The 12,341-nt window shown below is 43.0% G+C and overlaps 1 protein-coding gene across 6 annotated transcripts in view; it reads right to left on the minus strand.

The window, feature by feature from the left end:
• The window catches only part of DAB1 (DAB adaptor protein 1), a 476,209-nt gene that overhangs the window by 307,976 nt on the left and 155,892 nt on the right, over window positions 1-12,341 (minus strand). Inside the window, exons 1-3 of one of the 6 annotated variants that reach the window (XM_074597936.1) lie at window positions 3,013-3,277; window positions 2,845-2,892; window positions 2,489-2,602 (exon numbers count right to left, since the gene is read on the minus strand). The exons of the other annotated variants lie outside the window; for them this stretch is intronic. The gene's annotated coding sequence lies outside the window, so the exon portion shown is untranslated. Of the gene's footprint in view, window positions 1-2,488; window positions 2,603-2,844; window positions 2,893-3,012; window positions 3,278-12,341 lie in introns of those variants that run through there. 6 annotated transcript variants of the gene reach the window in all.

The following is a 12,341-nucleotide window of genomic DNA, read 5'->3' on the forward strand; positions in this document are numbered from 1 at the left end:
TGCCTATGAACGGCTCCGATCCCTGGGAAACTTGAAGTTTATCCCGAAACAAATTAGAAACCAGGTAACTTAAACATCTCGCTTACATGGCTTACTGCAAACAGAAAAATTAGTTGAAACCTATATATAGTTGGTTTTTCCCCCCTTCTGCAAATAAATCAAACTAAAGAAAATATGAGAAAAGATAAAGCATGAAGCACTACACAGAGTCAAAACTGCAGCACATGAGGTAGCCCCAGGTCTGAAAGTCTCTCCAGACTGAAGTTACAGGGGGGTCCCCTCCACCCCAAACAGGTCCGTGACAGAGAGGACACAGGAACCGCTTGAAGCCACTGTCATTTGCTCCCACAATTTGTTAGTTTGGCTTTAACCCCCCGACTAGAGGTGGCAAATACCCTCTTCTCCCCGTGTCCTCCTAGCAGGTCCTCTGCTAATCACCATTCATTTCCATCTCTCTGGTGGAGAACTGGGAGGTTAATGAATATGCAGAAGTCACGTCTGCAGCCTAAACGTACAGGAATCATTTCAGTGAGGCACGTATTTATAGCAAGAAATGTCTATTATTAGAATCATAATTAGGGCCTGAGATTTATACGCACAACTCTAATCTACTTGAATGAAAGAACATGCAAGTACCCCAAAGCAGAATTTATCCTCCTGTTTTCAGACAAAAATACTCTGTATCTTTGGCCAGATACGATTTTCAACAGGAAAAAGGAAGAACACCACAATCAGGTTTAATGAGTCCTACAGGTAGCTAAGGAACTTAGTTCCAAGAGTCTTGAACCTGGTTGGCAGCAACGAAATTGAGAGAAAAATGATAATGTTTTTGCCATAACTGATAATCAAGACAAATAGATTAATGGCTTTTAGAATAATACAAAGCAATAAAATATGCAGAAACTCATTAATATATCTATTATGTAAGAGGTTGTGAATCATAAGCTTTTGTGTTGTTGGAAGAGAAATGCTAAGCAAGAGGTTTGGATTTCAATAAAACACGTAAGTAGCATTTAATATGATGCAAGAGCCATAATATGATAAAGTGTATCCCTGTCTTTCAGGAAATTCCTTTATAATGGAACATTTCTCATTTCAGTAATTTTATCCAAGATAAAAAAAGAATCTATCACATTGAGTATCCGCTTTAAGGAAACCTAATAAAATGTTATTTCAAACAATGCTCATTTAGCTGCCTGCTAACGTAAGAGATATCACTCGCTGCATGTTACAGCTCCCATTTTCTTTCTTTTTTAACACAGAATGACATTACATTTTGCTAATTTTGAATACGGACCTCAAATGTGGTCACTTCACTTCTGCCGTTTCCACACTAATAAATGCATTATAAGAGTTTAGAATGAATTACTAGGCAGAGTTTGACTTCTGACTAGGAATCTTATTAAAGCACAGCTTCAGGGAAAGGTTTTTAATGCAGCATAAATTGTCCTGGCAGTTTTTACAGACTGTGTGGCAGCTTTCCCCCCTTTTATTTTTTCCTGTCCAGTTTCAGATTAAACACGGGGTATTGAGCAGTTTATGCAAAGTGAAGGAACCCAAATCCTTCCCCAGCTATCCTCCATCTCCATAACACGCATCTCAGTGTTTCCATCTTCATTTTTAAACACTTTTCCGATGTTAAACCATGTCGTGCAACCACATCATTTCACACCTTTATACATATAAAAATGTATTTGTTTTCACCGTAACGCTGTGCTCCCTCGTTCCCAGAGACTACAGGCATTGGAAACAAGACAGCCACGTAGGAAACGGCTTCACCAGACCACAAGAGCCTACCAAGAAGCTCACTGGAGCTGTCTTACAAATCTCCACACGTGTTTGGATAGGAAAGCATTTGGGAGAAGGAGTCATAGGTTCATCTTTAAACCTTGTACTTTCCATGGCCAAATCTTGTCTAAGTTGATAACTAGAGCAGCTTTCATGCTAATTGGTGAGATTTCCTTTGGGACATCACCATTGGTTGTATATTAGTGTCAGCGCATGTAAACCAGCTTGTTTTTGTTCTCGTGCCGTCTGTCAGCAATAACGAAGGTGGGAATTGCCAGGGCTGTCACTGGATTTGCTTTTGTGTGCTCTACAAGTGGTTATTAAATCCATCTTTTCTGTGACACTCCCACCTCCTTTGTCTGTAAATTTGTTAACGTATCACTAAAACAACTGTGGCAAAATTAAACAGCACAGCTGAGGAGCAGAGGAATGGTTTGGTGACATCCATATCCACTTTCTTAGTGACACCAAACCACCACGGGGAGGTAATGCGAAGCAAAAGCAGCAGCAAAAAAAAGCCAGTAGTCTGGAGAGAAACTGCCCCCACCGACCCCCAAAGCCTATTACGTGATGAGCACCCAGTCTCCCTAGGAAATGCATGATGCGAGACCTAACATAGACAAAACAGAGAATGACCCAGGACTTGGAAAAAAGCAAAGCTGTACAGACTACAAAAAGACAAAGCAACTTTAATCCTTACTTTCAGGACTTTGATCTTCAACTCTCAGCTCTCCCCACCAGTGTGGTTCATTCAGTGCATCTCTGGGCATTACAGCACAAAGCGGTTACCCCCGATCCACCACCAGTCCCAGCCCTAATGGCGGTGGGGAGAAAGTTATTAAATATGTCAGTAATTTACCTCTTAAAATCCAGAAAGTAGCTGAACTGCTGTTTACATAAATACTTTGTCACAGAGCTGAGTCACACAAGTCCACACACAAATAGTCCCACAATTCCCACAGAACAACAGAATTACACACCTGTCCTTGTTTTAACAGGACATTTGCGTTTCTATATAGTTATACTCCAAGAAAAGACATAATTTTAAAAAAGTACCTTTTCACATTGCAGAGTTGCTCCCACTCTCAGCATCCAAACTGTTCGCTAATTTAGTCAGAGAGGATAAAAAAAAAAAAAAAAAATCTATTGTCGCTCCAAATATTCCATAGCAGCAAGGCAGTTTTTCTTCTGCCCCACAGCAAGCTGCTCCCAGAGAGCATTTACAGGGGGGAAGCTGGGAAAGCCCTTCCTCTTCACACAAGACCCTTCCTCTTCACATGAGGTCCTTCCTCCCAACTGAGCTCCCCAGAAGGAGCAGGGGCTGCCCAGGTGTAGCCGAGGACTCACCCCAGCCACAAGCTGAATTTCAGCCCCCACAAGGAGTCAGCACAGCTGGTGGTTATTACATGCACATGGCTGGGTGGCTTTGCTTGCAAACAATGCATGATTGGTGTCACCTGTATCCTTATCCAAACCTGTTACCACTTCAATCAACAAAAAATCCCCTGAGCTGCAATCCCCTTGGTGATCAGGGAAACAGGTTTGCACCTTCTTTGTAACTCAGTGTGATTTTTTGTTAAGGAAACACCTGAGTCCTCCTGAACATCTTTGACTAGCTGGGATCCAGGTGAAACCTCCCTTTTTAGTTGGCTGTACAGACTGAGCAATGCTTTTTCTTGGAGAACAAGACTAGTCCCTGGTGTTGATCTTGTGCAGAGCCCAAAGGAGATGCACACCCCTGGGCCAGCCCCATCCTGACCCATCCCCTGCCACGACTGAACATTATGACCAGGGGCAGCTCAGAAACACACCTCCCCGGCTGCATTTACAGCGTTTTTACGTGTGTGTTGGCTGCAGGGTGCTTCTGTGCCAGGTGAGCTGAAGGAGTGACACCTACACTTGACAATGGTGAGAGGGAAGACTGATAATTGCTGTATCCCTGCAGGGAATCACTCCCCAGCCCTAAACCAGCACTCAGGGAAGCCCAGCCTCTGCCCAAGAGCAGCTTCCCCTACCCAGAGACCTGCTCCTCCAGCTGGTCTGGAGAGCCTGGCTGAGCCGGGGCCACCAAAACCTGCGCTGATACCTTCATGCTATGTCACTTTGACAAGCTGCAGTAAAAGCATGGTTTTTGTGGAAAGACTGAAAATGTTAACAAAGATTCAATTGAAGGGTTAGCTTGATGTAGGAGACCTCAGAAGGGCTCGGAAGACTGCTGGATGTAAAGTACGCAAGACGACTTGAGACAAGACAACAACCTGGTAACGTCTTCCATAATTTAAACAGGGCTGAATAATTTCAGTGATAATAATTTATTTAACAACTTCAGCCCCTTCACTGTCTATAAATTGTCTTTTAATGAGTTACAATGTTCATAGATTTATTGTTTCTTTTTATTAACTTGCCTTTTTTTGGTCTGAAAATTCTTCACAAGTAATTTAGTGTAGTCAAGCTGCGCTAATGAGCTTTGTAGCCAAACAAATCACATGTTTCTGTTTTTGGTTCTCTGAAGGCTACACTGTAACACTAAATAAAGAGAAATCGGGTTTCTCATGTGGTCACTGAAAAATTAACTTTCTGCAACTCTGAATCTGGGCTGCTGGCTGCCAGCCTCAGCAGCTCCATCTGGCTCCCTCCCTCCCTCCCTCTCTCCCTCCGAGGAGGACCAGGATGACCCAGCAGCTCCGCACCGCACAGTCCTGCTGTCGCTCATGTACTATAGATACACGGGGGCCACGCTGGAAACATCTTCCAGTTGGAAAGGCAGATTTCCACCATCATCTCATATAATCTCCTGCAGTAAATTGTGCCAAAAGTTCATCTGGTAGCTTCTGCATCAAGCCTGATTCTGACTGTATGTTTTCCAGAAGGTTGTCCAGCCTCAGCAGCGACATTTAAAAGAGATGGGATTTCCAACAAACCTGCATGGAAACTGTTCAACTGGGCATATGTAACCCAGCCTGGTGATACCAGGGAAATAAGAAAATAAAATCAACACAGAATCTACAGGAAGCAGAATAAAAACTATCATTTCCAACCATGCCTTGCCTGGAAAATGTTTTTTTCCTCTGAAGGATTTCTAACATGGATATGTAAGGTAAGGACCTAAAATTTATATACAAGTGTCTAAGTACCTATTCCATTTTTCCAGGGAGCTCAACACAGACAGCTCACACCACCAAAAGCCGGTCGGTGCTCTCATTGCAGAGATCTGCCTTCCTTGGCTGCTGAACTGGGAGAAGCTGCTCTTGAGGCTGCACAAGAGGAGCCACTGCTGACTCAGTGACCTGCCAAGACATTTGGACTGTCACCACCCCTCCACGTGAATTCCTGGAGGGCACAAACCACGTGATGTACTGCTTGTCCCTTAGGCTATTACGCTGGCATCTCTATATAAACTTGGTTTTGCAAGGTCCTTGAGGGACACAAGTCATTAATGGAAACCTGAAGGCTCCTAAGAGCAAATTAATAGACATATATATTTTATGTATTCATCAAGAAAGGGAAATATGCCTGTGCAGCCATGTATACAGCTTCTGCTGGAAGCAGGAGACACGTATTACCAGTGGAGCCTCAGATCCAAGCATGCCTCCACGTTTTTCATCCTGTCAGACAGAAGGTGTTACAGCCCTGTAACACCTTCAACTCTGCAAGTCCCGCAGAGAATCCGGCAGGGATTTCAGGTGCGACCGAGCCAGCACAGCCTTCAGTGAGAAACAGCAGCAGCAGAGTCCGCTCTGTCTCCTTTTAACACCATCTCGAACCACAGTGAGACTCCCTGCACCAAAGCCATGGCACCAGCAGCAACTGCTGTGACTACATGGAAATGGCCATTTAGCAAGCGACAGGATTTTCCCAAACAGCTTAATTTGGGCCAGCAAACTAATTTCATGCACGACACTGAACTGCAATCAATAGTATCGGCCACTATCTGTTATCAAGCTGTGGATGGGCAGATGGCACAGACATAGAAGTGATGGCTTTTGGCTTAGAAGTGGCCTGAGAAAGGCTCTTGCCCTTGAACATGCGGATGCTGATGATGGGTTATCCTCAGCATCTTCGTGACTTCTTGGTTCACAGATCCTAAAGTCACTTCCTGACCTGTGAAACTCAAATTACGTTTCAGTACTGAATGGTAGGTTCAGACTAAGTTTAATTCATCAACAGGCTGTGTGAAATATTTATTATATTTCCACTATGGCAGCTAGTCCATGAGTTGGCTGTCTCAGCTCCAGAAACGTTCTGCACCCTTCAGCAGGCCCTCTGCTGGGACAGCCTCTCTCACGGCTTCTGCACCTACATCTCCATCTGCGTGGAGACAGAACTATGCTTGATTGAGACAGAAGTACTCTATGCTTGATTCAGTAACCATGATACACACTCCCACCCAGAATGCGGCCGTCTATAAAGCGATTCCCTACAGTGCCTTCTAGTCTGCAATCTCGCCCCCTACTGAGGCAGGAGGGAGTCAGTGAGTCTACATGGTCCAGACCCTGGTAAGGTCCAAACAGACACATTTTGGTAAGAAAAGCAAAAAATACCCCATCAATGAGGCTTTAAGCAATCTCTTCCTCTTATCATCTACTCGGATCATCTCTACCAGACCTGCTGCGTTAAAAAAGCCATTCGAGAAGAGAGGAAACCTTGATCATGACGCTGTGCTTTGAAGGATGGGAATGACAAGAACTGTAGTTCCTAGAGAAGGCAAGGGAGTAAGTTTACTGGGATGGAAGAATATCATTCTTTGAAAATTGGAAAAGGAGACCACCGGCGCTCCAGAACTTATTGTGGGTGGGAGATTAATTCATCCTGCCTGAGACACAAAACGCCCGAACATGGGACATCACACCTTGGCACTGAGAAGAACGGATATTTCTCCTTTCATGCAACCGCTTTATCCCTGACAAAGCAATCCTGGGTAATCACAACTTGTTCCTACAGGAATATTTTGTTTTCCCTTATGGGTTTTTTGTGGGTTTTGTGTTTTTTTTTTAAAGGAGCCTACCGTCCCGCGCCGTGCCTTTTCGCCTCTGGCACATATAGAGACTTCATGACACAGTTTTAATTTGCATTCCCCAATGAATATATGATTAGCAACTGCATTTATAATTAGTAGTTTTGTCATTTAAAGTTCACCAGTTTTGCAGCCAATTATTGAATAAAAAGCTGTTTATTATTTTCAATATATTATTACTTTATTATGGCTCATTGCTTTAAAATACTTAGTTTAATCCTTCGCAGGTCCTTAAACACAAATATGGCAGCTATTAGCAACCTCTTCAGTCAGGCATAAAATTGTACCCACAGGCCTCATAAACAACGGAGTGCTTTGGAGAGATTAAATCAGTGTATACAGCTGCGAGGGAGGCCATTAGGAAATACATTCTCATTCTGCCTTACTGTTATTTTGTTTTGCCACTGTGCTCTTGTCAAATCTATCAACTACCTGTGTTCTCCTCTCCATAAATAAGAGATGTCATCTCACCAGATCCATCCATCAGAAACATTTCAGTCAACATACAATTACATCCTGCCGTCTCCTGCTAATATACTAATTTCTATCATTTGTATTTCAAACAGGACAAGCCGAATGGCGCTGAGTGGAGCTGTGCAAAGGCCAGAATGATCGATCTCTGCAACCAGGACAAGCGCTGCAGCTCTTAGCAAAGTTTGCGTTTCTGCAGCATAAACACGGAACAGTCGTCATTCCTGCAGCATATGCTCGGGTCTGAACTTGGAAAAAATGTCCGGACAAGTCTGTAATGCTCCCCTTAGCCTGGCAATCCCCCTTAAAACACAGAGCAAGATGGGCTTGTGGTGCAAGAGCTGCTGGCAGCCTGTTGAGCACAGAGAAGATACCCGGGTTCCCACGCGCATCTTCGCTGCACGTGCACCAGGCGCATCCCAAGCATCCCTCCGGCCGCTTTCTGACAAAAAAACCCAGATGTGCTGAAAGCTGGGCAAACCAATGATGACAGAATTCAATATTTGCTCTGCTCCAGTAGAGCCTGGTGGAATTCTCCTCCCTTTCCCATCCACCAGATTATTTCCCCTAAATCTATAATCCCCTTGAAATCATCAGGTGAGCCATTTTTCCATTATATTCCTTACTCTAGATTGCCAAGAGCTCCCCGCAGAGCCAAAGGTAAGTGCGCTATTTGCTAAAGGACAGAACAATCTCAAACGAGGAGGAACTTGTATGTGAAGTAAAAAATACGACACAATTATCATGTAAATTATAGTGGCTGTTTTAAATCCCCTGCCAGCGAGACATGAGGTTATACCACATGTTTCTGAGGCAAAGGGAGAATTGCTTTCTTGCCTGGAGACAAGAGAGTAATATTAGAAGAACAACCAAAAAAAAAAACAACAAAGCCCAGCAAAGCAAATCCGTATCTTTGGTGTAATAAATACTGGCACTACTTGACTATTTCCCATGTAGTGCTTTCTGTACTGATATGCAGAGTTGCAGATCCTCTGGTGCAACATTTGTTGTGAAAAAAATAAGGTAGCAAAAGCAGCAAAGGCAAAGGAAAACTTTTCTGAAATATCAAAAAAAAAAGAAGCATATTCTGCTCTTTCTGTTTCAAGCCTGATTATGCCACCTTATCTAGTTTCTCTTCTCCTGCCTGCTCTGAAACAATGCTGTAAATGAGAGAATAAGTATTTCAACAAACAATACCGAAAGTCCTTTGAAATTAAAATTACTGTTGTTACTATTGTTGTTATCTTTCCCGTATCTGATGCACAGAAAGTGACACTCGCGGGCATTTTTCTCCCAGTTTCCATGCCTGGTCCCTGGTGGGACATGCAGCTCAGTACCACGCACCGCATTCATCTTGATGGACTTGCTGGGATTATCTCCTAGGATGTAAGTGAGGAACACAAGGGCTTTGAAACCTCTTATCTCATCTCTTGCCCTGTTTTCCTTCCGTAACCTTTTGCTGATTTACTCTGGTAAACACTGCACTTAGCCACCCTTGCTCTAATCAGTTGACATTAGATCTAACACCCATCTTTCCTTAATGTAATTTTCTCTTCACAAGCCGACCACATGGCATCAGCCAGGTCTAGTTGGCCATAACCAGCTTCTCTTTTTAATTACGCACCTTGTCAGCTGCAGAGGGAATTCAAACAGAAATGGTTTAAATATGTTATACATAATCCATACTTGCATCTAAAAATAAATTCCACGTATTAAAATATCATCAACTGCTTCATCAGCTGTATACCGCGTGATACATTTCCTGTCTTCTCCCATTCAGAAGAGCCTGAAGAAAATTAAGACTCGTGGCTCAGGATCAAATGCCAAACAACTCCCAAAGCTCAACAGCTATCCTTAGGTAGTTAAAGGGCTGGAGGGAAAATCATCATTCAAATTTCTTAAATGTAACGCCACTATTAAAGTTTGGGGTCTGCCTGTGCAGGACACAGAGCCCACAAAATGCTGTTTTCCAGATCCTTTGATCTGTAACTTCTTGAGCTAAATACCAATTTGGGTTCATAATATATTTTGAAGCTTTTTGGTTTTTTTGGTAAGATACAAAACTGTAATATCCAACATAAAAGACTGCTGTAACTTTGGTGTGTCCCAGTGTAATTTTGCTTATTTCAGAACAACTTAAAATCCTTCCTAGCTTTTTCATTGTCGTTCTGTCACCTTCATCCTATCTACTCACTTAAATCAAACCTAGTTATGCCCCATCTTGTCAGTCTAACAATCTCTAATGAGAAATCTGAACCCAGGTTACTGTCACCCAGAGAGATCTTCCATGAGATGTCATCAGGCGGTGAAAACAAGTCAACGAGTATTCAATAGTACTCAAAAAGTATTCAAGTCAACAATGTTCAACAGTATTCCCATACTCTTGTTCCTGCGTTTGCAAATGGTGTTGCTGTGGGTTGTCTCTGAACACTGAAGTGGTAAGAAGGCAGGGATAAAACAGCCGCAACACTGAGTTTTCTAGGTGCAAGACAGTACGAAGGAATAAGTCTTCAGATCTTATGCAGATATACTAATGTTGAGTCTCCAGCAGAGATGCTGAGTCAGAAGCTACTGCCTGTTCTTAGGGGTGCTATGGTCTTATGGATAAAGTATGGGAAAACACACTATTGCTTCAGATCAGCCTTCCACCTCTCCCAAAATAACCTCTTCCACATCCTAAGATGCCACCACTCTGCTCAGAAAGTTTATCTGCAAGAACTGAAAATCTATTAATCAGTATCATCAAATGAGGACATTGCGCTGTGATAAGGGAAGAGTGAAATCCCATTCCACAACAATGAGTCAATTAACTTTATGCAATTTAAATGAACTTGGCATCGATAATGTTTGGGCAGAGCCAGCCATACTCCCCACCACAAACAACTAGGGCTGTTTGCTAAGAAACGCAGCCCCCAAGCGGGGCGCTCCCCAGAAAACAGCATGATCTGGAAGTGGAAGACTTTGGGCTGTGTTTGTTTGAAACGGCAACAGCTCAGCTCCTCTGGAAGAAATGTGAGATTTCAAATAGAAGGGAATTTACATGTGTTCTGCTAGCGGTTCTGCTTATACGATCTCAGATGTTCACGCCACATGCTCCACACTGCATGCTGCAATGGGCAGAAACACGGACCTTCTGTAACACCACGGTTCCTGCTAATGCTCTAGCAGGTCACGTTCTCCTATTTTTTTTTTCTTTATTACTTTTTTCCACAAGCTATTAATGATTTATGTATTTGTTTTAGAAAGATCAGGCAATAGGTCTTCCGTTTTACCTAAGAAATAAAATCAGTGTGTCTAAATGCTGGGCAGGTCTCATATGGTCACGATATACACGTTGGGCTGCAGGACGGAGGGGAGGATGAAGGAAAAACACTTCCTCAGAACAGACACACACAAAAAACTCCTGATTTATGAATGCAACACTTGGAAAGTGTTGAGAATGCAAATCAAAGCTGCCTTGGAGCAAGTTCGCTTTATAGCACCCACATTTGTATGGCAGGTTAATTACACTGATGCTGACACAGCAACGTCGGGGTAACTTTAATAAAGGTTTTGGGCTTTCTTCTTTTTTTTTAAAGGTATAGTTCCAAGTCATTTGGGTCCAAAACTTAGATTTGTAAGTGTGAGTTTAAAAAGTAAAGGGATGGTCAGAAATAAGTGTTCAAAATGAGAAAAAGAACATTCTAGATGTAATATCCCTCTGCCCTGTTGGATAGCCAAGTCACTGCAGCAGAGCATTAACAGATGAAAAATGGGATGTGAAATCAGTGAATTAAGTAATCAGACTTAAAGACAGACAGGATAAAGCACAAGTGGTAAAAAATAAAGCCATCTTGTAAAATCCTTTTGGCATTAGTAACACAAGATGGTGCACAAAGAGGTAAGGATGTTTTCTATGTTGGTGCTTCCCACCTTTTTATGTATCTTACAGTATTTTTGTAACGTGACAGGTTTTGGTTAGGGTCTGCTCGTGGTATATGGGGGCACGGACTCCGGCTGTGATAAGCACGAAACCGTTTATTGCTTCTCAAGCCTCAGCTTTTATACCCGAGCTCTAAAACTTTCCGTGCACCTGCTAGGCAAGGAAACACATATTTCAGATCACTAACCCAGTCGCCTTATTCAGTTCCCACTACGATAAGCACGCAAAGCTGTTTTCTTGTTCCATGTTTATATCGCGAAGCTGTTTCCTGTTCCGTGTTTGTATTGGACCAGTTCCTCTCCATTCCATCCGTATCGACATCTGCGTTCCCGTTTCTGGGTGCTCTGCCCACTGTGTCTGTGGCCGCACGCAGGCCCCTGCTCGTAGATCTGCCACATCTGCTCAGTGTCTCCCGGGTAGAATGTAGTGACAACTCTACACCAGGCTGTCACACATTTTCTCCGCTTTGCTCTCTATCTACCACACAATTGTGTTGATCACTGGCGTTGCATTAACAAGCTGGTTCTATCAAGCTCTTATCAGTCACCTTTAAGATACTGCAACTGCACAGATTTATTAAAAAACCCCACGGTTAATGATGTATATGAGCATGCACACACATAGCAGTCAGGACTAAAATCCCAGCCCTGAACCTTGTCCGAAAGCAGCAATGTCACACAGCTGAGCTAAAGGAACTGCTACAAGAAGTACAACCACCAGTTGGTCTTTCAACCATTACTGGAAGGCATCACATCTTAAACACGTACGGACAAGCTAGTACAACCCCTGAGGACTGAAAATTAGTTTGTGATATATTTTGGAAAGATGTAGTAAATACAAGGAGACGTGTCGTATCTGAGAGGTTAAGACAGGCCTCTCTCTTCTAAGGCAATGAGTGTTATCTTCTGATATGGCATCAGAACAGTGAGGGTTCCAAAGAGCTGGAGTTCATGGGAAGCTTCAGCCACAGATTTTCCAATCACCGAAACCTCATCAAATACATTCTTACCCCAATTAGGTCACGTTAAGATTCCAGGTTGCTGCCTTTTCTTTTCTCTGCTAATTTAGGTCCTCAACACATCTACAACCTCATTTTCTTTAAAATATTGGTGAAAACAAACGTTGACAGGGGACAATCGCTATTAT

Source organism: Larus michahellis, chromosome 8, assembly GCF_964199755.1.
Source record: "Larus michahellis chromosome 8, bLarMic1.1, whole genome shotgun sequence".
Lineage (NCBI taxonomy): Eukaryota > Metazoa > Chordata > Aves > Charadriiformes > Laridae > Larus > Larus michahellis.